General features: G+C 40.0%; 1 non-coding gene across 1 annotated transcript; it reads right to left on the bottom strand.

The window, feature by feature from the left end:
* Positions 1-1666: 1666 nt before the first annotated feature.
* TRNAR-CCU (transfer RNA arginine (anticodon CCU)) lies at positions 1667-1739 on the bottom strand. Its single transcript has one exon. It is a non-coding gene; the product is annotated as a tRNA-Arg (tRNA).
* Positions 1740-5428: the final 3689 nt, after the last annotated feature.

The following is a 5428-nucleotide window of genomic DNA, read 5'->3' as shown; positions in this document are numbered from 1 at the left end:
GAAGCCACCTACTACAATGCCTAAGGAGGATAAAGACCTGATTTAAATGAATGTATTGCAATTAGTGGGTATTTACTTTATATGTTGCCAAGTTTTGATAGCTTTCTTTAACCCTCAGGGAAATAATATATATGTCTACTTCTGGTGAGCTGAAGAAACGGGATATGTGCTTCCCAGAGAGACAGGTGTTGAGAATATACACAGATCTAAAGCAGAGAAAAGACAAAAAGTTCATGAAAGCTGGGGACAAAGAATAGATTCAATGCTTGTTTTGGGGAAAAAAAAGTTAGTGTAAGGGGTGTTCTCCCAGCATCTCCTTCCCTGAAAAAGAGACAGACCTTCTTCAGCAAAATTCTGTCTTCTTTGCAAATAGCTTGTATTAACTAAGGAAAATAAGAAGGAGGCAACATTTAACATAGATAAATATGGAAAAGGCACTTATCAATTAAAGGAGTCTTAGACCACCAAGCTGATTGAGTACATCCTGAAGTGTTGTGAGTTTAATCCAATCATTCAGCACGAAGCATTCCAGCAGAAGAGGAAATTAAGGATTAAATGGCAGTGGAAGAATGTGAAAGTAAGACTCTGGATGTACAGTCTGAGTGGACTTTAATCAAATCAAGCCAGAAACAGGCCAGAATGGAAATCTGATCACCCAATGTTCTCATAACCATGCCTAGAGTTTCATTGGAGATCTTACACTTGAAAGTGAGGTTTAGTGTAAGAATTGTTACAGGGAAAGACTAGAGTGTTCTCTTAGCATTTCTCATAGGAAGAATGAATGCTGAGAGAGACAGCCCCAAATTTAGTCAAGAAGTGCTGTCTGGAGAACTCTACGGAGGTAAGGGGCAGGCAGAAGGAGCTACATGGCAAATTAAAAAGATCTCAAAGAAAGGAAAAGCAAAATATACTCACTCTAATCTGTGTTCCTATGTATTTCCACAGTATCAGTTCAGTTCAGTTCAGTTCAGTCGCTCAGCTGTATCTCTTTGCAACCCCATGAATTGCAGCACACCAGGCCTCCCTGTCCATCACCAACTCCCAGAGTTCACCCAAACTCACGTCCATTGAGTCGGGGATGCCATTCAGCCATTTCATCCTCTGTCGTCTCCTCCTGCCCCCAATCCCTCCCAGCATCAGAGTCTTTTCCAATGAGTCAACTCTTCGCACGAGGTGGCCAAAGTACTGGAGTTTTAGCTTCAGCATCATTCCTTCCAAAGAACACCCAGGACTGATCTCCTTCAGAATGGACTGATTGTATCTCCTTGCAGTCCAAGGGACTCTCAAAATATACAACTGAGCAAATAATCATTCACAGCAAAATGGAATCAAAGACACTGGTAAAAAACAGATCAAAGTTAGTAGAAATCTGTTAATAACACTTTACTCAAAATTTTTTTAAACTAACTTTTTTTTATGTGACTTTTTAATTAAAATATTCTTTCTACTGTAGTAGTCTGAAGCAAAACCCACAATCTCTTTGAGATATGCCTGTTCCAAACTCCAATCTAATCTAGCAATCCTGTTTCACCTGAGGGGTGAGAAAAACTGACTTTATTTTTTAAAAAGTGTTTACTTAAATATCTGACTGCACTGGGTCTTAGTTGTGGCATGCAAGATCTTAAATTACTTGCATGTACTCTCAGTTGCAGCATGTGGAATCTCATTCCCTGACCAGGGATTGAACCTGGGCCCCCTGCATTAGGAGTGCAGAGTCTTAACCACTGGACTACCAGGGAAGTTCTCCTTCTTCAGATTTAAAAATCTGATTTGTTTGGATAATTGGCAACCTTCCCTTCCATTGAAGTCAGAGCCATATACCACCATCATGTATAAAAAACAACCTCTTCCTGAATTTTGGACTCAAACAAAATCATATTTTGATGTTTAAAATTTATCTGACAGATGAAAACACTTTCTAAAACTAGCCTGTACAAAAAACTGCTCAAATCTCTTTTTGATAATGTTACTATCTTTTGCTATCTAAAACGCATTTCCCCAGCTTTATGGCTATGTTAGATATTCTGTGAAGCAGTTGATTGCTTTATGTTTGGTGACATGTTTTCTCCTTGCTGTCCTGCAGCATTCTAGTTGGGACACTTTGCCATTGCCCCTGGATTTCTGAGATTTCTAAGACAATTGCTCTCTGGTTACCGGTATTTTGAGGAAGTGGGGAAAAGAAAGAGAAACTCATTCAGGGGATGGTGAATGAGGCTTCTGATGGCATTGAGACTATTTTAATCGATCTTAAACCATCTTGACATGTGCTAATGTTTGAAAAGTAGGTGTCTTTTTGGTGTGTGGCCTGGCCTGTTCTCCCCTGCTGTTTACTTTAGCAGCTTGTCTGTCTGAAAGTTGTGATACCACAAAGCCTCCTCAGGGTCTCAGGGCAAGATGCAGCACGCAGACTATGAGAAACAGCCCCCGGGGCCGGCCCTCTAAGCCACTGCAGGTAGAACCACCACAGTGCTGGCAGGTAAGCCTTCAAGGGAACAATGAAAGGGGTGGCTCAGGTGAATAGAGCCTGGCTTCACCTGGATGTCCTGGAACAATTAGACAACTTCCACCCTAGAATGCTGTCCTTAGGAAAGATAAAGGGACCTCTGTTGTTAAGTGACTACTGTCATGTTCCGAAATGCTGTGTGATGCAAAATTTTCATTTCCTGGACCTGCCATTCCACCTAAATCAAATTTTGCTCAGTATACTTGTTAGTGTCAATCCTGGTGATTGGTGGCTTTTAAGTAAGGAAACCTTCTAATTTTTAAAAACACATTAGCCATGGAATTTATTCTCAGATAAGGCAGAATGAAGTGGCAGTGTAAACAGAATGACCTAAAGGAAATCAGCTTTTAAAACACACACATACATACACACAGAGGAAAATAAAGAATGTGAAATAATTTCTTTACTCTGTTGGTCATACTTTAGCAAATATGTTTTTGCCTGAATCATGTCTAAAATTACTTCTAACAAAATTTAAATTGCTTATTCCCCTTTGACAGTATATTTTTTATTATATAGATAATATACTACTATTGTATTATTGTGAAAGGTTAAATGAATATTTTCATTCCCACCCGTTTCAGCTCTTTCACTTCACATACAATCATGCACTCTGTCTTCCCCTCCCTAAAAGGTAAGTGGCGACTGACTGTCAGAAGTTTTCTCTGTATTTTTTGAATTTCCTTTCACATCTACATACAAATGTAAATTCTTTGGAGATTTAAAAAATAAATAGAAATAGAAATATCTCTTTCTGAAACTTTTTTTTTTTTTTAGTTTTAAAATGTTTCTTGGAGATTGTTCCAAGTTAGTGCATATTTGAGTCTGCATAGTATTTCTTTGTGTGGGGTTATTCCAGCTCACTTACTCATTTCTCCATTGATAGACATTGAGGTCTATCTCTTTTTTTTCCTATCCCAGTTAAACTTCAAAAAGGGGAATGTATTTCTAGCTGAAATTTCTATTCAGTCAAAGATGCCAATTTTGCCATCCCTTTCAAATTAATTAATTAATGATAAATGACTTTTAATGCTTAAATAAATTTCTAGCATATGTTGTTTACCATAGGCTTCCCAGGTGGTGCAGTGGTAAAGAATCTGCCTGCCAATGCAGGGGGTGCAAGAGATGTATGTTTCATCCCTGGGTTGGGAAGATCGCCTGGAGTTGGGAATGGCAACCCACTCCAGTGTTCTTGCCTGGAAAATTCCATGGACCGAGGAGCCTGGTGGGCTACAGTCTATGGGGTGACAAAGATTGGACATGACTGAGCACATATATACCTACTGTGTGCATGAGGCTTTAGGCAAGACATAAACTTTAGGCAAGTCTTAGTAGGAGATAGAATAAATCCCATTTGGAACCTAAGCCTTTTCAGACAAAACTTGTAACCAGTCATGCTTTCTTTGTCACCAAAGTGTTGTCTGAAGTACTTAAAGGCCATGGGCCTTTATCATGGAGGCAAAGCTGATGGAGGCAAAGCTGATGGAGGCTACTTCATTATAACACAGTAATTTTCAGTTTAGGACTTTGTGCTACAATGGCACTGCAAGTTTGTGATTGACTTTTGGCGACGTGATTTCAAAGGACTGGTGGTTGTTTTTGCCTGGGAATTTCCAGCCTCTAAATATCTAACTATCCCTGATAAACCCTAGGCAGCCCCATCTCGAAAATGCCTAGCGATGCATCTCAGGGCTGGGGGACAGGACTCTGACAGCCCTGCCACAATGCCCAGCAGACTTTAGGGTGAGGGTGGCAGGCATGTCTGCTGGCTTCTCTCCAGGTCAGCCCAAAGTGACAGGACACCAACTCTGGGAGATGAAACTTGCTTGCACTGGTGAGCAGTAGAGCAGGGACTTGAATTCAGGTTCTTTGACACCTGAGCCTGAGGATTTTAGTCGCTAGGTTGTCCTGCAACTCTCACTACAACATTGCTGTCAGTACAAAAGGGATTCAGAGGAGGGAGTGTTTCCTACGGGCTAGGATTGCCTGTAGGGCTTTCAGCTAGGACCTGGGAATTAAACGATTTAGGTTTGGGCTATGAGGAAGAGGAAGAAAAAGGTGTAAATAAAGATACGGGAAGGGAAAAGCAAAAAACAAAAGACTAACAACAGTCACAACCATAATAATAGCAATAAATTAACATTACAGATCATTTTACTCTGGGCTGGGACCTTGCACAGTGCTCCATAGGAAACATTTTATTTAATTCTTAATAAATTCTGATGAGATAGGGACTTCCCTGGTGGTCCAGTGGTTAAGAACTCATCCTGCACTCCGTGGATATGAAGACACTCAAAATGAGACAGATTCTTCTGAAATTTCTTTGTGAAAAGAGGAATTGTGCAGCCAGATCCTAAGCTCTATTATAAATAAATACCAGATAAATAAATAAACCTATAAATAAATCTCTTTCTTAAAAAAGAAAATAATTCAATTTGCAGGGGATGGGGTTCCATTCCTGGTCAGGGAACTAAGATCCCATATGCCATGGAGCAACTAAACTTGGGAGTAGCAACTACTGAGGCCAGAGACCACAACTAGAGAGTCTGTGTGCTTCATGGAAAGGATCCCATGTGATACAACGAAGATCCAGCATACAACAACTCAGACCCAACACAGCCAAATACATAAATAAATAAATATTTTAAAAATCCGGATGAGATACAATTCCTAGAGGGGTGGGATGGGGTGGGAGGTGGGAGGGAGGTTCAAGAGGGAGGAGACATACATATACATATGGCTGATTCATATTAACGTATGGCAGGAACCAACAGGATATTATAAAGCAATTATCCTCCAATTAAACACAAATTAATTAAAAAGGCATTTTATAATGGGGAAATGGAATTTAATGATATTAAGTAGGATGTCCAAAGCCATGGAGCTGATAAAGAGGTGTAGCTCAGTAAGTGGACTGATGCAGGG

The sequence above is a fragment of the Ovis canadensis genome, chromosome 1, assembly GCF_042477335.2.
Source record: "Ovis canadensis isolate MfBH-ARS-UI-01 breed Bighorn chromosome 1, ARS-UI_OviCan_v2, whole genome shotgun sequence".
Taxonomy (NCBI): domain Eukaryota; kingdom Metazoa; phylum Chordata; class Mammalia; order Artiodactyla; family Bovidae; genus Ovis; species Ovis canadensis.
The sequence above is the reverse complement of the archived record's forward strand: the minus strand, read 5'-3'. Positions and strand labels throughout refer to the sequence as shown.